A 22,196-nucleotide genomic window follows, 5' to 3' on the forward strand; every position below is an offset into this window, starting at 1 on the left:
ATAGAAAAATAGAATACAAAAATCTACAATCCAATTAGAAAAAAAAACACAAATATTTATACACATCTGGTTTTAATTAGTAAAAATATACACATTTGTATTAAAAACCATGACTTTAAAGTCTTTTTTTCAAGTTTTTTTATGCCTTTTTTTATTTTGTAACAATGAAAACGTCTGTGTGTAGACTGTGCAATAATTCAGGGGACTTTAAAGTAACACTTGGCCTAGTGGATTTGTCCTATAGAAATTTCAGTAAAAATACCAACAACATCATGCCAAAAAAGGTGCAAAATGCTGCATGTCAATCCAACCTAAAAAAAAGAAAAAATATGTTAAAGACTGGTCAAATTTTCAGTGTTTTTTGTATTGTTATCATTTTTTGATTTATTTTAACAATCTGCAGATTACAATACAGAAGGTCAAACCTTCATTATATAAGCATGAAAACTATCCTAAAAATAAACTATCAATATAGTCTAATCAGATTACAGCTTTCTTTTATTTAAAGCATGTTTGAAGATGAGGGTAATTGTCTTCTTGGTTAAAATATTTTATAGATGAGACCCAATGTGTTAATTTTTCCCCAATTATCATACTTACCATATTTTTCACCTATAAGATTTACATCCATATAGGGCAAACCCCATATTTACCCAAGAAAAAATAAGGAAAAAATATTTTGTGCTCATTAAAAATTCTCGAGTGGTCTAAGGAAGTGGAAGAGTTAATGCCACTAAGCATACTATACTATACTGAAGGAGGCCAGCTATATTACATACAACTCCAGCCGATGACCGAAAAGGCCTTTTATGCTTTCTACCTAATAAACTGCTTTTGCGCAGTTCAAGCTGCAACTGATGAAATGATTTGTACATTTAAAGGGAACCTGTCACCAGATTTTCCCAATATAAAGTACGGCCAGCACCTGTCAGGCCTCTTTTACAGCATTCTAGTAAGCTGTATTTATGTTCCCAATCACCTCTGCTAGGCACAAAGTGGATGTCTCTGGTCTTGATCTGGTGCCTCTTCTTTTACGATCGCCGTCCTCCTTCCCTGTTTAGTGTGGATGACACCCCAGGTTTCCCCCAATTGTGCTCCTGTGCAGGCGCACTTCTCTTTGCCGTGCTGAAGGCAGAGCAAAGAACTGTAGTGCGCATGCACAGGTTTTAACTCCGGGTCATCGGCGCACTTTGGCATTTCCCGGAGCATGCATACAACACTGCTTTGCCCTTGGTAGGGCAGAGAAGTTTGCCTGCGCAGAAGCATGATTGGGAGACACTGTGTGGATGACGGAGGATGCGTAATCCACACGAAACAGGGAAGGAGGATCACGATTGTAGGAAGAGAAGAGGCGCCAGATCAAGAGATGCCCATCAAACCGGACCACGCTGTCTTTTTGTGCTTTGCAGAGGGGATTGGAGACAAACATACAGCATACTAGAATGCTGTAAGAGAGGCCTGAAAGATGCTGGCCGTACTTTATATTGGGAAAACCTGGTGATATGTTTCTTTTAAATAGGGTCATCCTGACTGCACCTGTTCATATACTCTAGTATGGCAAATGGAAGTCATAGAAGGGAGTCCTCTGCTTAGTAAGCCCATTATGTAAGTCACTGCCAGTTTATGGAGAAATTGGCATACTATGGCTAAATCACCACCTATCCCTTGTGAAGCTGTCTGTGGCTATATTGTAAATTTTATGCACCACTTCAAAATACTTGATAAATAGGATGAGCCATTAGCACAAAAACATGTAGTGATTAGCACTGTTGCTTTGCAGCGCTGGGGTCCTGGATTCAAATTCCACTAGGGACAACATCTGCAAGGAGTTTGTATGTTCTCCCTCTGTTTGCGTGGGTTTCCTCCGGAGACTCCGGTTTCCTCCCACACTCCAAAGACTGATAGGGAATCTAGATTGTGAGCCCCAATGGGGACAGTGAGGTGATGGTAATCTCTGTAAAGTGCTGCGGAATATGATGGCACTATATAACCAAAGCATAATAAATAATGCATCATGGCTAGTCTGTTACTGAAATTAAAAGCAAATCACAGCAAAAGTACATAAATCCAGAAAAACATCACAGAAACAAAATAAATGGCTGTTTTTGGATTTAGGTCCTTTTGCTATGATTTGTTTTTAATTTTAGTGTAGAAACTCGCAAGACAATGAGGACACTTGATTTGGGTTGTGAGCTTACAGGGGTTGTCTGGTCCAAAATGATAACTCTGCAGTCACTCTGTGTGACTGCAGATTTATGAATCCCCCAAGCACACGCACTGTGAGGATTCGCGGGTTTATAAGCCGGGACTGGCGGGTATGTATGTGTTATGCATACTCCCAGCCAGAGCCCTACTAGTGGGTGCAGCCTCGCTCCATACACTTGTGTTGAGGAGGCTGCACCTCGTCTAGTGATGCAGACGTCCAGTGGGCGCAGTCTCGCTCAATACAAGTGTATGGAGCGAGGCTGCGCCCACTAGTCGTGCTCACACAGTGCGTGCGCCGAAGGGTTTCATAAGTCTGCAGTCACAGAGAGTGACTTATCATTTTGGACAGGACAACCCCTCTAAGTATTTTGGCCAAAATATCAGTTTGACCTCATGCTTTTTTTTTCATCTTTGGAGGTTTCAGCCAGACCTTGTAGTATGTGTGTGGGGAATTGGGTTGTCTGTCCTTGTGGGGTGATTGTACATAGTGCACGGCAACGCACCTGATCTAATAGTATGGACGTGACCGATAGGCTGTAAGATGGCATGGTGCACTACATGTATCTATGTGACTAGCGCCCTTTACAAGACTTGTACATGTGTAATACCAAGCAACTGCCTCCCTTTCCCCATTGTGTGAGCAGTTGATCATCAGTATTTTGCACTTATGCTACCTCCACCATTATCATGTTGCTCTATTGCATCCTGTAGTGCATTAGGATTGTGACCAGTTATAAGTAAATATGGCTGTTTTTGTGTGATATTTTTCTAATCTAGTAATACAACCTACAGAGGGATTTATCAGTATACAGTATATTTTAGACCCCCTCCCTGTCCTTCCTACAGTCAGCATACAACAAGCCAATAGGCATGCACCTGGGGTTCTCAAAGTTGCAGGAGGAGGTTCACATCCATAGCAGACCTATAGGCCAATGTTAGACTCCCGACTGCCTTGTCAATCCAATGGCACTGAACAATTAGTTCATATGGGTTCAAATGGGCTTAAATAGGGTAGCCCTACTGTAAACCACTTAGGTGCAACAGCTGCTTTTGACCACAGCATCTTAGAGGTTCAAGTGCTTAGATTTCTTCAATCCTGGAAGTTAAAGTAATAGCTTGACTGTTACTGAATATTTCAATAATAGGGCAAGGTTCACCTTTATAGACTGCATTCCGCTGGACGTATACACCTGAGTTGCTGAAAACTGTATTTAGACGTATATCAAGGTGTACCCATTTTCTGGCAAAATGTTCTTTTGACTACTTTTTGTTAGGTTTACATCATATTGTTTTGGATGTACATAAAAAAATGTGGATGACCATGTTTTTGGATGCATATTTTTTTTCTCTATTATTCTTAAAGGGTGACATATATTGGACAATTGTCTTAAAAGTTCTTTAATGGGCTGCATGGGCTATTCCCTTGTTAATCTATCATCCATTAAGCAGGTAAAAGGTCTGGAGCTGATTCCAGGTGGGGCATTTGCATTTGGAAGTTGTTGCTGTGAACCCACAATATGTGGTCAAAAGAGTTCTCAATGGAAGTGAAACAGACCATCATTAGGCTGAAAAAAAAGGAAATCTATCAGATAGATAGCATAAATGTTAGCAGTCAAAAAGACTTGTATGTCCACGGAAGACAACAGCGGTGGATGATCACAGAATCCTTTCCATGGTGAAGAAAAACCCCTTCACAACATCCACCCAAGTGAAGAACACTCTCCAGGAAGTAGGTGTTTCAGTATCTACTGTAAGTCTACCATAAAAAGAAGACTTCATGAGAGTAAATACAGAGGGTTCACCACAAGGTGCAAACAATTAATCAGCCTTAAACTTAGAAAGGTCAGGATAGACTTTGCCAAAAAAACATTTAAAGAAGGCAGCCTAGTTCTGGAAAAGTATTCTTTGGACAGATGAAACTAAAATCAACCTGTACCAGAATGATGGGAAGAAAAAAGTATTGAGGAGGCTTGGAACTGCTCATAATTCAAAGCACACCACATCCTCTGTACAACATGGTGGAGGCAGTGTGATGGCATGGGCATGCATGGCTTCCAATTGGCAGTGGGTGGCTAGTGTTTAGTGATGATGTGACTGAAGCAATTCTGAAGTGTACAGGGCGATACTTTCTGCTCCGATACCACCAAATGCAGCAAAGTTGATTGGACAGCGATTCACAGTAAAGATGGACAATGACCCAAATCATGCTGAAAAAGCAAGCCAGGAACTTTTTAAGGCAAATAAGTGGACTTTTTACAATGGCCAAGTCAATCACCAGATCTCAACCCCACCATGCATGCATTTCACATGCTTAAGACAGAAGATAAGGCACAAACAAGCAACAACTGAAGTCAGCTGCAGCAAAGCAGCACAAAGGAGGAAACCCAGCACTTGGTGACGTCCATGGCTTCCAGAATTCAGGCAGTCATTGCCTGCAAAGGATTCTATGTAAGTATTACATATGAACATTTTATTTATGGTACAGTTAATTTGTCCAAAGACTTTTGAGGCCCTGAAATGGGGTGGCTTTGTAAATAAATGGTTGCAGTTCCTAAATGTCTCACAGGATATTTTTGTTCAACCCCTTTAATTAACATGAAAGGCTACACTTCAATTGAGCCTCAGTTGTTTCATTTTAAATCCAAAATAGTGGCGTGCAGAGCCCAAATCACAAATATTCTGTCACTGTCTCTAAATTTTTCTGGACTTAACTGTGCATTCATTTTTAAGAAACTGATATTTTTTTCTTCCAATGATCCTGGTCTGATTAGTAGAAACTAACCTTCTTCATTAAATGGAAAAGGAGTCTCCTCCAATCTTTCAAGATTTTTTATGTCTCCCTGTCGAAACACTGTGGCATAAGAAGTTCTTATTTTTGCTGACCTTTTCCTGCAGGAGAATATATATTTCTGTATCAGTCACTTCCTTCTATACTGTAAGTTTTAATGCAGTCTTGTCTATTTTGTATCTTACTCACCTTTTTAGTCAATGGACGTTTTTCCTCTATCACTAGATACAGTTCTTGAATCAACTGCTGTATTAGTCTCTCAACTGTAGATTGGGAAAAATTGTCATCTTTAGTCCTTGAAGGCCCTTGAGGAGTTATGATCTTTGATTGTACAACTTCTATCACAGGTTCATCAACAGTCCAGTCCGACAAGAGAACCTGAAATGTTTGTAAAAGCTGAAGTGATCATACATATACTATACTGTTACTGTTGGGGCCATTTTTCCCATACTTGTAAAGTAATTTTCTCTTTTACACTCAAACAGTGATATCTTTGTTGACTTAGGACTCTGTTTTTTTTTTGTTTTTTTTTGAGCTCCCTAAAATAGTAGAAAGCATATAACAATTAAATATCTTCAAACAGGACCTGATTTACCAAAGTCTATGATCTATTTGTATGAAAAACTAACTTTAATGTGTCATGAGTCAATTACAAGTATTGAAAGTGTGGCACAACATTAAGCCCATTGCCATTGAAATGGAAGGCTGTTTGCTTAGACTGTGTATTCTGTCAAACAATACAATGAAATCATTTGGCAGTTTCCTTATTTCATGTTGACTATAGTGATGGTTGAGGAGGGGACTCCAGAAGAGCAGCAATACATCACTGTGAATAATGTTAGAAAGGGGGTTAAGTGCAATTAAATAATTTATCCACTAGACTAGTCTTTTTCTAATGTTAAAAATGTGCAAATAGTGGTCTTAAAATAAAAAAATATATTCAATGACATTTCTCCACACCACTGCTCCCGTCTTCTATTGGACTCCTCGTTCCTTCTTCCCGTGCGGAATGTCAAGTAACCATTGATGCAGTTATGTACCATCAGAGACCCGGAAAAGAGAGATACACTGTCTCACTGACTGGCTGCAACATTTACGCAACGTCTCTTGTTGGAAGAGGAAGGAAGGAGAATGACAGTAGTGCGGAAGATGGAGGTCTAACATGTGAATATCTTTCTTTGTTTTGTTTTTCACTTCAGACCACAATCAACCCAAAGATGTATTCTTAACTGTAAATTGACTTTGGATAAAATATTGAAAAAAGAAATAAGATGGTCCAGAGAGTTAGTAAAAGGGAAGTTTAGAGGATGGAGGGATTTTGTTTAAGGAACAAAAAGGCTCTATTTAGCAGAAAAATAAGGGGATGGATTTTTGGCTCTAAAGTAAAAGGGACACATAACCGGTAGTCAAGGGAGGGAGAATCAGCTGTAGTTTTTGTTTTACCTGGAACCCTTGCAGCCAAAATATGGGCCCATAAGCCAAAGCAACACCAGCACCAGGATTAGTGAAAGATCATCACAAAGAGACCACTGGCTAACTAGTTGAAAAGTTCAATTGTGTTGGTTATACGGCACTCCCGTTTTTTCACAGGTGCCTGAGTAGGGTTCTACTTGGAATATAGATTAAGGGTAAAGAACTCTGTATTATAATCAGGGCTGTGGAATCTGAGTCGTGGAGTCCGTGTCCATTTTGGAGTCGGAGTCGGTATAAAATGAACCAACTCCGAAAATATATAATAAATTGGATTCTGTAATTCAAAGCAGTATGAGCTGTAAATGTTTTCATAAGAATTTGTGAAAGTTATGAAATGTCCTATAAATGTCTGTTGTATTCCTGATCTAAGGATTTAGGCTTTTAGTTCAGATAAATCTGTGCTGCACTTTATGTACATGCTCAGTAGTGAGGCAGTGCTGTGGAGTTGGAGTCGGAGTTGGTAGTCAGGGAAATTGAGGAGTCGGAGTCGGTGGTTTTGCTTACTGACTCCGCAGCCCTGATTATAATATGGAAAGTATATGCAAGCTTTTATTCTTATGCAATCCAAAATTAGATATATGCTTGACGTTTTAGTCCACAATCCTAAACCTTCGTCTGACCAAACGGACTGCTGTTGGAGAGAAAAAAAGATATAGTTTAAAGTAGTACTATGATATAAGATCTCGCTAGTACCATCGGTTTGGTCAGACAATGATTGTAGTTGAAAGGTTTAAGCATTAGGAGATGGTGATATATAGGTTTGATTGCTGTCAATGACTAATTTCCACATGTCTTAAAGAGTCAGGGGAAGGGAAGTATAAAACTATACTAGATGGGTTAAGGGGTTCCTAGAAAACAATACTCCTGGCAATTCCATTTTATACTCTTTGTTTTGTCACCTGAGATGTACCATTGATAATATACCATATGGTGAGCTAGTTAAATTGTGTTGAAAATGTATTGATGATAAAGTTGAAGCAGATATACTTTGCATTAGACTGAGAGACAAAAATAATTCAAATTTGGCTGGGATTCATCAAGACTGGCGTTTTTCATGGCCATCTTGATGAGGGGTGTACTGGAGTAAGATGCACCAAATTCATTAAGAGGCATGTGCTGGCATGGGAAGGATATAGAGAAGGAATATTGGTATAATAATGCATTTTGGACAACTCTTATGAGCACTGGGCAGCAGGAAAGCCAAAGGGCATCCCTACAGCCTTGTTCTGAAGTTGGCAGTGGACAACTAAAGTGCTAAGTTTTGGAAGGTGAGGCCTGAGTTAGTGCATTGCTTGGTGAAGGAGGCAGCTGAGAGAAGTACTCTCACATCTATACAGATGGAAACAATTTGACAAACATGAAATTCTTCCAGCTGACTAGTGAAAACTTTATGGCTTGGTGATGGTGGAAAAGTAGGGTAATATCAGGGAACACTACTTTTTAGTGGTAGAAATCACTGCACTTCACCTAAGGCCAGGATGCATTTATGGGACTAAAGTTAGTGCAGTTAGGAAACTTTTGTTGCAGCAGGGCACCAGTCAGTGAGGAGGACACAATTGTCGGTCCTAAGTTACCGTATTTTTCGGACTATAAGACGCACTTTTTTCCTCCAAAATTTTGGAGGAAAATGGGGGGTGTGTCTTATAGTCCGAATGTTGGAGGGGGGGGTGTATATTTATGTGTGGTGTGGGGGGAGCGGTATCGGAGGAGGAGCGAGGCACGGGAGGCAGCAGCCGCCCGCTGCAGCCTACACTGTCCCCGCTGCTAAAGAAAATGAATATTCACTGCTTCCCAAGCCCACGCGTGGGGAGGGGGTGAATATTCATGCCCTTTAATGAGCGGTCGCAAGAGATAGCCGGCAGCAGCAGCAGCCGCAGCGCGGCTCCTCTGTGTGCCGGCTATGAAGGAGAGTGAAGTCACTGCTCCCCGCGCACACAGTCCCGGGGTGGGGAGCAGTGACTTCCGGCAGCTGATCTCTCCTTGTGAGCTGCGCATGGCAGTGACGTCATGCGTGGCTCACATGGAGAGATCAGTGCAGGCAGACAGGATGCAGCGCTGGAGGAGAGAAGAGAGGTGAGTAGGAGTGTTTATTTTTTTTTAATGTGCAGCATGATGGGGATTAGGGGGATCATGCATACCAGGACAGGGATTAGGGGTGCCATGCATACCAGGACAGGGATTAGGGGTGCCATGCATACCAGGACAGGGATTAGGGGTGCCATGCATACCAGGACAGGGATGAGGGGCGCCATGCATACCAGGACAGGGATGAGGGGTGCCATGCATACCAGGACAGGGATTAGGGGTGCCATGCATACCAGGACCGGTATTAGGGGTGCCATGCATACCACGACAGGGATTAGGGGTGCCATGCATACCAGGACAGGGATGAGGGGTGCCATGCATACCAGGACAGGGATGAGGGGTGCCATGCATACCAGGACAGGGATGAGGGGTGCCATGCATAGCAGTATAGGGATTAGGGGTGCCATGCATACCAGGACAGGGATGAGGGGTACCATGCATACTAGGACAGGGGTGAGGGGTGCCATGCATATCAGGATAGGTATGAGGGGTGCCATGCATACCAGGATAAGGATGAGGGGTGCCATGCATACCAGGATGGAGGGATGCCAGGCATACCAGGATGGGGATGGGGACCACGCATAAAAGGAAGGGGGGCGGCATATATACCAGGATGGGGGATATTGTCAGAATTGGGGAACATTACCCCTATACCAGTGTCAGCAGAAGACCCCCTCCCCCTTAAAAGTGCATCATGACCACATTTTTTGCTTAAATTTTTATTTTTTTATTTTCCTCCTCTAAAACCTAGGTGCGTCTTATGGTCCGGTGCATCTTATAGTCCGAAAAATACGGTACATCCTACTATGACCAATGAATCAACCAGTTGCAAGTGTGGGGTAGCTAGTATATGGGTGTCATTAGCAGACATAGCCCTGCCAGCCAAGCAGTGAAATGTAGCTATTTGATGTATGTTTAACATTGTGTAGTGTTTAATAAAATTAGGGTGCAGGCCACAAAAATGATTGCATATAAAGAAGTGTTTTGTAGTTACGGATTGTGGGACAATGGGAGTAACATGTTTGTTCCATATGGACAGTGGCCATGCATGCATTTCACAAATCGCGTATTGACATCCCCTTTTTTTGGATCAGATACATCAATCTTTCATTTATGGTATATCCAGGTGATATTTTATAAAAGTATTTTATAGGGCACTTTATGAAATAGCAAGAAAATATAAATTACATAGCAGACTATTACCTCCTTCATTTTTTGGCCTTCTCTTACAAGGCCAGGCACATGTGAAAAATCGGTAATTAGATCATGCATCTTTTCTCCAAAAGCTTTCAACCACGAAGATGAGACCTTCATATCAAAAGAGTGCATCAACTCATTTCGGCACTTTATTACCTCCAAGGAGAAATAATAAATACAAAATTATCCAAAAAAGTGTTTTTCAGTGTTCTTAAATTGGAAGTAATTAAAATGTGAGTGAATTGTGAAATCCATTGTGTAGCACTTCAGCAAGTAACACCAAACTACAGAGAAGCTGTGTGCTGCCATATACAAAAAAAAAGAATGAAGCAGCACTCTGTGGTTCCCAAAATATATGGACTTTATTCACCCATCATTCAGTGACAGGAATAATTCAGCTCCTCCAGTGAGCCATTTCCATTCATCAAGATACATAAACAACCACACATTTCAATTATTTGATCAATTGTTGAGGAAGACAAGTTTCTAATTGTGTTAATGTATAAAAATGGTGGTAAGCTCCATTGTAAGCCATGTTAGCAATAATTCAGTCGTCCGTGACTTATGTAAAAAAATGGCTTGAGTTTCATCAGTGTTTTGGATCTGAATTCCATCAGTGTTTGGTCTGAGAGTCCGTGTTTCATCAGTGTTTTTCACATATGGCGAAGTAAATAAATTACAAAGTTTCTCCTATCCATCCATTCCGATGTTACTCATGGACAACATACGGATTGCACATGGATGCCATGCATGTGCTGGCCATGACTTTCATGGACCCCTAGACTGGTATTAGTAATTTTGATCTGTGAATATGATCAAAAATAGACATATCTCTGTGATTTTTTAATGGACACAGAGACTGCAGAAAAACACGGACATATGAATAGTATGAATAGTACCATAGATTTTAATAGGCATGTGTTCTATCTGTGAAAATCATGGACACAACACGTACATGATTCAAAGACATCTAAATGAGGCCTTAAAGAGCTTTTACTGCCTCTAAAAGAGAGGAATATCTATATTGACTTCTTATACAGCTCCCGTAACCCGTTCACAACATTTGACGTAAGTTTACATCATGGTCGGGAAGGGGTTACTGCAAAATGAAGTAAACTTACGTCATTGCAATCATGGCACCGCCCTCGGCCATTTAAACCCGTAAATGCAGCAAAAAATAGCGATCGCAGCATTTATCGGGGCTCCCTCTTCCGCCCGATCGGCACCTCCATGACGTTATCATGGTAGTTGTGACAACTGTACAACCACAACGTGATCATGGTAGTCATGACAACCGGAGGTCACATGACGACCTCCAGGTCTGCCCGCTACGGTGGCCTGTTAACCATACCAGCAGCATGGTCTAAAAAGTGTTCTGTGAGTGTAGCACTGACAGGTATAATGCATTGCAATGCTGGTGTATTGCAATGCATTATATCGGTGACCAGAGTAATAAAAGTTAAAGTCCCATAGAGGGACTAAGTAAAAAAATGGAAAAAAAAGTTAAATTTTTTTAGCAGGCTCACAGACGATGTACATAATGCATTAAGTAGCAAATAATGTAAATTAGTGTCAGAAATCCTAAGCTTTAAAATGAATATCTTTATTATGTCATTATTAAAGTCACCCCATATATATAACTACAAAGTAAAAAGTAACTGATAACATTAATATAAAAAAGACGTTAAAGATGAAGTAAATAAAGTGCACAGTTAGGCTAAGTGCCCACGATGCAGAAATGCTGCAGATTTTTTCCGCATCTCCCTGGCAGGAAAAACACATGCGGATTTTATATGCATTTTTCCTGCCAGGTAGAAGCGTTTGTCAAGCGTTTTTGCATGCATTTCTGCATGCGGGTTATCAAGCGCTTTTCCAAGCGATTTTAGCATCACTTGGAAAAGTGCTTGACAACTTGGTCACACTATATTAATCCATGCAACCGGCATATATAGTGTGACCAAGTAATAGTTAAAAAAAAAGAATAAAAATGGTAAAAAATAAAGATTATACTTACCTTCCGATGGCCCCCGGTGTTTTTTCCGGGGGCCATCGGAAGGTAAGTATATGTTTATTTTTTATTTTAAATTCTTTTTTTACAGGTACTATGGTACCCGGGTCTGGATGAGAGTCTCCAGACCTGGGTGCCATCCGCACATTGAATCGCTTAATATCCGCATGGGCACATGCGGTTCAATGCAAGTCAGTCAATGGTGGCAATTACGCTGTGTGTCCGTAAAATTAATGGACATGCTGCGTATTTTTCTACAATGATAATCCGCAGCGGAAATTTCCGCAGCATGTCCACAGCAAATGCGGATTATCATTGGGGACCATGGGGCACATATTACAAAGCATTTTCGCTGCGGAAATTCCGCGGCAAAAACGCTTGAAAAACGCATAGTGGGCACGCAGCCTTATACTCCCTTATTTGATAAAAATCACTGAGGCCTCCTGATTATCCCCCAACAGATGATGTCAGCAGACAGGATGATCCAGCATGTCCAATTTCAGACTACTGATTGTTGTTTTATAAGAGATAACCCGCTACCAGAGATATCTTGCAGCGGCTCTCAGAGAACCCAGGAGCGCACTGCCATCTGAATGCTCCTGTGTATAGTAGAGTCGAGGGAGATAGCTGAACCATTGTTCAGCAGACAGCTATGTTGGGTTTTACACTCTTCCGCTATCCTTAAACCCCAACACCTTCCAAACAATCATTTATCTCTTTTAGTCATACACTTTTACCCTCTCATATGACCTCATCAAGCAAGCTATGCACTTTCCTTTTCACTGGTCGGCCAGTGGTTTCCTCCAGGCAGCAGCACCAATTTCACTAGTATGTTGTGTGTCTGTACAGCTTTCTGCAAGGGGCACCACTATTTTTTGTTTGCCGCAGTTCACATGTCACATGTGGCTCGTGAGCAGCATGTTGGGGACCCTGCCTTATACAGTGGGGAAAATAAGTATTTGATAAACTGCCGATTTTGCAAGTTTTCCCATCAACAAAGAATGGAAAGGTGTGTAATTTTTATTGTAGGTACACTTCACCTGTGAGAGAGAATCTAAAAATAAAAAAACAGAAAATCATATTTTATGATTTTTAAGTAATTAAATTGCATTTTATTCCATGAAATAAGTATTTGATCACCTATCAGCCAGCAAGAATTCTTATTACTTATTTCTCACTGCAAAATGCTAAAAAAACTATCTAATTTATACAATGTGATTTTCTTGATTTTTTTTGGATATTCTATCTCTCAATGTTAAAATTAACCTACCCTTAAAATTATAGACTGTTCATGTCTTTGTCAGTGGGCAAACTTACAAAAACAGCAAGGGATCAAATACTTATTTACCCCACTGTACATACTTACTGCCATGTAGTTCAGTCTCCTCTTTGCTTCTCTTCAGCATCTACCTTGATTCTCAGATTTCTGCTTCTTTCTTTTCTATGCAACGCTATAAATCCCTTTTTGTATCAGCACAGCATCACATGGGCAGCTAGAGCCTGTGCCATATATTCTCCTAAATAAACTAAAAATAGGCCCCCCGAGAACAAGTCTCCTCGACTCGTCAAAAATTGCTCCCACAGGAGGGCCAGGGTCCCCTCTCATGAACCCTTCATAGCATCTTCAGACTGCTCCCCAGCTAGAGTTACTATGGACAAGATTGTCTTTCCTACTGTCCAGTCCAAATCTTCAGGAGACTCCGCTAACTCACATATAGAGCAAGGAAAGAATGCTACCTCACCTGGGCAATATATGGTATCACCTGGTCAGTACAAGACACCCTATAAGTGTTGGACAAGGGCCATATTTGCCACTAAGCACTGGAGGTTCAGTGTCTAGGGCAGCATGTAGTGGGGGGGAGACGCTATCATGATAGAGAAAAATCTCTCTTTTTTATACCCCCCCCTTCCTTGTGCCAGACTAGCAAAATTGGTGTCTTTGCCAGGGGAGGAAACTGAGGATTTAGAGACAAATACAAATGAAGATGAGAGCGTTTTAGTACTGCAGGGGTAGAGGAGTACCAAACAGCCCTCGGCTCCACGTGCAACATTGCAATGAGCTCACCTTCTCATGCTGATGACATTGCTGCAAAGACGGTGAAGATGCAGGGGCTAGGAAATGGTAAGTGCTCCACAACAAGGGACTTTTCCGTGGGGAGTGGGAGTGTTTAATTAAACTGTAAAAGGCAGTATGCAGGCACAATAAGGGGTGGGGGTAGTATACACAAGGACTGATGTGAGGGCAAAATATGGAGAGGGCAGTAAACAGAAAGAGGGACTGTGAGGGCATAGTAAGGGGGGCAATATGCAAAAGGAGAGACAATGTGAGGTCACAGTATGCAAGGGGCAGCATGGGGAGACAGTGTGAAGAGGTGGCACAATATTAAAAAGGGCAGTGTGTTGGGTTGTAAAGTGTGAGGGAACAGTGTGAATAGGGGGTGCAATATGGAGAGGTGTCAGCATGGGAGGGACACTGAAGATAGGTACAGACTGGAAGGGGCAGTGTGGAGATAAGCATAACGTGAATTGGGGACACTGTTGCAACCACAGCTTATAAGGGAGGGCAATGTGGCATCATAGTTCATAAGGGATGATGGTGTGGTGGTTATAGTTAATAAGGTCAGACAGTATAGTGGTCATGGTTCATAAGGGGCGGCAGTGTGGTGGTCATACATTACAAGAGAGAACAGTTTGGACTGGTGTATCATAAGAATGACAGAATGGGGTTTATTTTTTGTGAAGAGAGCACAGGTACAGTCGGGCAATTATTTAACCAGGAGTACAGCACGGGGCTTAATTAGGGCACATCATGGGAGGATAGAGAGCAATATAATGACACTGTTTTTTTTAAGGGCACTGTGTCAGGATGTGCTTCAAAATAATGGAGAAGAGCGAAGTCTGCAGAGACAAGCTATAGATGAGAAAAGATACCCTGTCGCCTGGATCAGATGAAGAAAGGGATGAGGACAGTTCTCTAATTAGAGAAGATGTCACCTATAAGCTACCTGGATCTTAGGGTGCAATTACACTAGCCAATTGTTGCCTATATATGACGGCCATAGTCTATTTGAATATGGTTAACAGTCATTTAATAGCATGTTTAAAAAAGCTGTTTGCACTTTAATGTGCACAGAATTATTGTTAACATGATTATTCTGACCGCAAAGAATCATTGTTCCCAGCAGCACATTTTCTTTTTACACAGGACGATGTGCTAAGGAGAAAATGGCATTTAAGCAAACTTGAAAAAAAATTTCATCCAAAGAATGAACGTTTTGCTTGTTCATTAAGTGATCGGCAGCCTGTTTATATAGCCCAATTATTGGACCTCAAAGAGTAGCTAAACTTCAATCTCAAAAAATGTCTATAGCTCAGGAGCCCCGATTCATTAAGACCATGCTAGCGTCACACCTCTTAATGAATCGGGAGTGTCAGAAAATTGGAATGCCCCTCTGTGTACGCCTCGCCACAAACCTTATGCCAGCCAGGGACTGGAGAAATGTGTGAAGTTGCGAACACCGCCGCTCATCATGAATTTGACGAGCAGGGGTCGCAAGCCTGCGCCCACAGAAAATGGTGTGAGAATGCCAAAAGTCGCAACATTTTAGCACAGCCTCGTGTGGCGCCAGAACATTGCAACTTTTTGAAGCTTTTAACGACAGAATTCTGGCGTAAAAGCATAGATGAATTGGACTTATAGGCTTTCAATGTGGCAGCTGTCTCCTGGGCTCTGCACTTTTAAGAGGTCTTTTTAGCAATTGATGGGGGAATCAGGACCCAGATCCCACCAATCTGCTGAGAATAAAAGAGCCGAAAACATATAAAATATTTCCAAAAAATTCAGTTAATCATTAAATGTTTAACAGTGCTACTGACTAGATCTAATCCATACTGTGGTTCCTGCATGGTCTGAAGTCTGATGATGGCTGGTTACAACAACTCTCAGCATCTTCTTAGCATTGTTAAGGACATACTAGGAGTTGCAGTTTCATGCAATACAATTGCATATGGCAGGGGTTGACCAGACATTACAGTTGATTGCTGTACTAAGTTTGATTATGTATTCATATACCGAAGGTGCTGTTATTCTGCTATATTTATGTACTGATGACAGTTCTGGTGCAGTGCTGTATTCATGTACTGATGGTGGTTCTGATGATGTATTCATGTATCAATTAGAGAGTTCTAATGCTATATTTATTTACAGATGATGGTTCACTTGCTATATTTATGTCAGTCTATGACAGTTCTGATGCTGTATTCATGTAGCGATAATGGTTCTGGTGATATATTTATGTACTGATGGTGGTTCTGGTGCAGTATTCATGCAGTGATAGTGGTTTTGGTGCTGTATTCCTGTACTAATGATGGCTCTGATGCTTTATTCCTGTACTGGTGATGGTTTTGGCACTGTATTCATGTACTAATAGTGACTCCTGCAGTGACCTTTGATTGGCTGCAGGCCTTACGTGACACAACAATGTTACGTTACTTGTCAGGTATAGCAGCACTGACATCGCTGGAACGTGCCATTAAGAGAGGTGAGTATAGATTGTTTTTATTTATTATGAAGCCCTGAGGTGATTAAGCAGAGGTTGTCCAAAATGGTGGACAACCCCTTCAATTGTGTTGACCCAAAGATTATATTTAATGTCATTTATACCTTTTGATGACAGCATTAAAACCAAAAATGAAATGAGAAACTAAAAAAAATTGAAGAAGCGCTATTATTTTTTGCATTTCTCCCCAAAAATTCAAAAAGCTAAAAACTAAGTTATATGTATGCCAAAATTAAATAGTACAACTTGTGTTTTTAAAAAAAGCCCCCATATGGCTATATTGCTGGTAAAATTAAAGTGTAATAGCTGATGGAATATGTAGATGAAGAGAAAATGAAAAAAAATTGTCAGATCCTTAAATTGTACCCATTCATGCCCTAAAGGGAATATGTAATCAGAAAATGGAAAAGTATTCTCAGTACATTGCTAGCACCTGAAAGTAACTGCATCAGTTTAACCTGAAGATTCAAGATGGCGGCCGTGATTTTCTTACCCCGCATGGCTTGGCTTTATAGGAGATTGGGAATTTCACATTATATTATTTCACAATACACTGCAGTACTATAGTTTTGAAGTGTTTTGCCTAGGCAATCAAGAGATCACAGGTTCAATTCCCTTAAAACCTATCATATTTTTTTTCACCATTTCACAGCACTTGAAATTTTTTTTCCACTTTCCAGTACATTTAATTGTAAAACGAGTGGTGTCATTCAAGATTACAACATATGGATTACAGAACACTATGAGGATGACAACACTATGAGGATGACAAATCGATTTTTTTCTCAATGAAATAGAAAGTATGAAAATAGAGAGCACTTAGTAGTTGTAACATTTTAAAAAAATTCAGTTTTTTTCCGAGATTTTATGAGCATTGATAAATGTAAATGTTACCTCTTTAACTCTCAATGTGTCTGATACTTTGAAATGATCACAATTATTTATCAAGTTGAGAAGAGATGCTGCATCACATTGCTGGGGTCCATTCATTGCTTGTCTGCATGGCATATACACCTACAAAACAATCACAAATCACTGCAGAAACAGCATGTGAATTTAGCAGCTATAGTAGACTGATACTGCCACAGTTATCTTGACACATTTCCAGTGCAGATTATGCAAAAGATTTCAAAATTTCATTTAGAACGTGCTGTACATTATCAAATCCTTATTGTGCCCTATCCGTTCTGAATTTTCGAGATATTCAAATAAATTGTTCCACAAATTTTAGACATCGTTATTCATAGATTGGTAAATCTCTGACTATCTTTGCTTCTGAGAGACTCTGCCTCTCTAATATGCTCTTTTTAGACTCAGTCATGTTACTTAGATTAAAATTTATATTTTAGCTGTTGTTTTATTAGTAAGAGACTTCCAAATGATTTCATTCTTGTTTTCATTACATTTTACACAGTGTTGCAATTTTTTTGGGGGGGGTTGTAATCTATACAGCTGATTCTTCTCTTTTCTCTGCTCTATGTAGAAACAGGAAGTCTCTTGTCCCTGCATTTAACATTCTCCTCTTCAACTCCTGACCAAGCTGCTCCCTTTTCCCCTCTGCTAGGGACTTTTGCAGTGACTTAAGACTAATACAGGGAAAATGGACCTCCTGTTTCTACATAGACCTTAAAAGGATTCAGCTAGTCAGTTTTCAATCGGTTGATGGCATAGACCTAATGGAAAACAGAAGAATTAACTGGGTATAAAAGCAAAATGAGCAATTGTAAGTACACAGAGCTATATAATATGCTGATTGCAAAATATTAAGAGGATAACAATTTTGATGAGAGGAGGAGTGCTTCATTAATAGTTAGCGCTATATATGTATCACATTGTGTAAATTTGTTAACCTATTGTATACAGTATAGAGTTCACATTGCAATATTAGATGCAGGTTGTATGAGTTAAGCAGAATATGTTACCATTATATAACTTCACACTATCAGTATGTAATTTGCTCCTTGGTGACGGCAGACACATTACCTTAGCTACTTCCCAGTAATGCGTAGACCACAATGACGGATCGCTGTTTCCCCAGTATATATCTCCATTTTTGTTGTTATGATGAAACAGAATGAGTTCTTGTTATTCTGTACAAACAGGACATTTGGGCTCAAACTTGTAAGACAAAAAAAAAAACAAGAGTTTAGGTAAACTGCTGAAACAAAATAATGGTGCAGCTAAACCTTTTGCAGATTTAGCTGAATTATTGCGGCAAATTGGCAGCAAAATCTCCACTCGTTAAAACATTTTGATGTGGATTTGATGCAGACTTCACCATTTGCATAAGAAGAGTGAAAATCTGTAGACCGAAAGAGAGAGTAGACCCCTAAAATATAACCTTTAATGATAAAGTTAAAACAAACATATACTCTCAAGTAATACTAAAATATTAGAGGGTGTATACCCATATACACATATTATATCAAGGGAACAGATAATCTTAACCAAAAAGTTATCTATAGAGACATGATATAATGTGCAGACTAGCAAATCTCTAGTATTCCTTAAAGGAGTCCCTGCCTGTCAGGAGAGGTGGGAAACCTAATTTGAAATGGTACGGCGCCACTGCTCATCGGTGGCTGTCCCTTATGACCCTAAAACACAGTGCAGCACAGGTAGAAAATCATAATAGATGTAAACATAATATTGCTTACTATCTTATAATAAGGAAATGTGCATAATTTTAGACAAAATCCTTAATTCTCTTATTAAATAAATAATTGATCTAAATGACTCAAGGTTCAAAATAGAAAGATAGAGCAATAACAAATACTGTCCTGAGCAGAATTGATTCTTAGCTTGTAGCCAACTTCATTGGATGTATCTCAGGAATTCCTTTACAGAATTCCTATCTCAAACCTGACGCGTTTCCCCCCATAAAGAGTAGCTGGGATTCATCAGGGGATATAATGGTGTGCCATCAGTGCAGCATTGTCCTCTGGCCACAAAAATCATGCGTACAATTACTAACTGCGAGCGCCACTATTTCAACCGGCGTCTCACCTCACTTCTAGTATAGTAGCGTCACTTCCGGTTTCATTGCGAGGCATGGAACACAAATTGCAGTCCAAAGCTGTAAAAGCCTTGGAATCAGACCAGAAGTTGCCGCTGGTGGAACGCAGATGCGCTCCATCCAGAGAGTATTACGTGCACTATAGCCACATCCCTCTTCAATGATGGGGAGTGACAGGAGGTGGAACGCAAATGCGTTCCACCATCAAATTATGGTCATAAAATCTCTTTATTAAGATTCTATATCTGGAATATATCGGAATATACAAATCAGAGATGTACACATGATTTTTAGTAAAATGACAACAGTAGAAAAATCAGGTGAATCACATCCAATTTCCCATACAGTGTCTAAAAAGATTGGGGACACAGAAATCAGGAAAGCATAAGTTGTACTAATGTGCATAGTGAACAGCCAGATTTTTAGAAGAACCAATCATAAAGATTGGAAACCTACAAAACACTATCCCACACAGAAATTGAGAGTAAAACATAATTAGAAAAAAACATCAAATAAATGGCAAACATACACTGCTCAAAAAAATAAAGGGAACACTCAAATAACACATCCTAGATCTGAATGAATGAAATATTCTCATTGAATACAAACACATGTGCACAGATACACGTCACCCACTGTCCTGCAGTTAGCGGAACACTTCATGTTATATACTCTCTTTGTTACAGCACTCTTAAATTAATTTGATTGGGATATCTAACGGCAAAAGGTACAATGACCGCACCTAAAGGTGCCCAGAGCCCTTCTATCCAGCCAATTCCTTTCTTTGTTTGGCGGGACAAAATGACTATGTACAATCCTATGTCAGATGGATTTCCCTTTCCTGAACGTGACGGACAGGCCTGGAGACACAAGACCACTTATGTCCTGGTAAGCTCTCAAAATTTGCCAATGTTTTCTCAATATGTCCATAAGGCTGTGTGCCCACGATGCGTTTTTGAAGCGTTTCCGCAGCGGCAAAAACGCTGCAGAAACGCTTACAAAACGCATGGTAGAAGGCCTGCCATGTTCCCCAATGATAATCCGCATGTGCTGTGCACATGCTGCGGAAATTTCCGCTGCGGATTATCATTGCGGAAAAAAACGCAGCACTACCAATTATTTTGAGGAAGCGCTGCATTTTCGCCGCCATTGACTTGCATTAGAACGCATGTATTCCGCTTCACTAGATAAGCACATGCGGAATCCATGCGTTCAATGTGCGGATGGTACCCGGGTGTGGAGGACAGGAGACTCTCCTCCGGACCCGGGTACCATAGAAACTGTAAAAAAAAAAAGAATAAAATAAAAAATAAATATTATATTTACCTTCTGATGGCCCCCGCTGCGCTCGTCCTCCCTTGCCGGCAGATCGCGATGGACTGGAGGACCTGCGCTGACGTCATAGTCATGTGACGGGTCACGCGACGCTGACGTCGGCAGGTCTTTCAGTGTACCGCGATCTGCCGGCAGCAAGGACGGAGCGAAGCAAGACTGCGGGGGCCATCGGAAGGTAAGTATAGATTTATTTTTTATTTTTAAACATTCTTTCGGTCACAGTATATAAATCTGTGGCACCCCAGGGGTCTGGTTACCACACTAATAGAAATATTACGTCTGAGAGCAAGTGGGAGGTTTCCTGGTCAGGAGCCCTTAAACATGCAACACCTCCTGTCCCAGACCAGATAGGGGAGGAACCTGCCCTATATAAACTGGATCTGGGGCGGGGTTAGTTCAGTCGGAGCCTGGAGTTTGTTCCAGACACAGGGAAAGTAACAGCGAGGAGCTCTGTAGGAGCAGGAGCTGAAGACCAGGGACTTGAGCTAAGCGGAGTTCGTCCTGGCAGAAGACGCTAAGAACCGGACACAGGAGTCCGAGGCTGTGGGGACTTACATATACCCAGCAGCAGAAACCCGCCGGCAGGGGATTTCAGGTCCTCTGGCCATAGAAGCCCGGAGGCTCAGTCACGAGCAAGGGACCAGCACCGCCATCGAAGAGCGGGGGCTATCAGAAGGCCCCAAGTCACCAGCCATACAGGTGAGCACCACACGGTACACTCAGGGACGTGGGCTACTTCCACTCGCTTACAGCAAGGTAGCCAGGAAGAGTGCAGTCAGACGGGGAGGCCTACAACTCCACCTGGTCAGGGGAACTCCTGTTTGCTCACAGACTGACCAGGCCCCTTATGCTAGCCAGTACTCCTGGGAGGGTCTGCCTTATTATCACCAGTAAAGACCCTGAACTGCACTGCAAAGACTCTGAGTCGTTCCTGCTGCGACTGTGCACCATCACTCCCATCATCCACATTCCCTGCCCTGTGGCTATATTCTTCCCGTGGGGAGTTATCCCATCCTTTGCTGCGCACACCACACCAGCCTCAGCGGACTGCCTCGCAGCGGCGGTACACCTGACCGCAATCCACGGGTGGCGTAGTCGGACATTAAACCACAAAAACCCTATAAAGACTGCCATTGGTTTGACCACCCTGAGCCACGGGACCGGGTCGCCGCCACGGAGACTACAACCCCCAGAGACCCGGCTCCGGGTAACCCACACACGTGCACACACGGCCCAGGGGGCGCGTCAACTTTGGCGGAGTTGGCAGGATTCAAACCAACCCGCCACAAATGGGTATTGCGTGCCTGAAAAAGACTTTGCACTTACCTGAAAAAGAGTTTTCCCGCCATCCGGAGCCGTTTCCCGCCATCTTCAGTCGTCTCCCGCCATCTTCAGTCGTTTCCCGCCGTCTTCAGCCGTTTTCCCGCCATCGGACGCCATCTTCAGGACGCCGCGTGGGAAGAAGAGGGGCGTGGACGTCCAAACCGCGCGAGACCTGAAGCTCCGCCCCACGCACCAACGCTGCGCAAG

At 41.5% G+C, this 22,196-nt stretch overlaps 1 pseudogene; it reads right to left on the reverse strand.

Moving 5' to 3' along the window:
- Window positions 1–270: 270 nt before the first annotated feature.
- LOC141247717 (uncharacterized protein CXorf38 homolog) overlaps window positions 271–22,196 on the reverse strand; it is a 34,083-nt pseudogene continuing 12,157 nt past the window's right edge.

Source organism: Phyllobates terribilis, unplaced genomic scaffold (genome assembly GCF_046119375.1).
Source record: "Phyllobates terribilis strain yellow unplaced genomic scaffold, ASM4611937v1 Scaffold_2__4_contigs__length_985480577, whole genome shotgun sequence".
Taxonomy (NCBI): Eukaryota; Metazoa; Chordata; class Amphibia; order Anura; family Dendrobatidae; genus Phyllobates; species Phyllobates terribilis.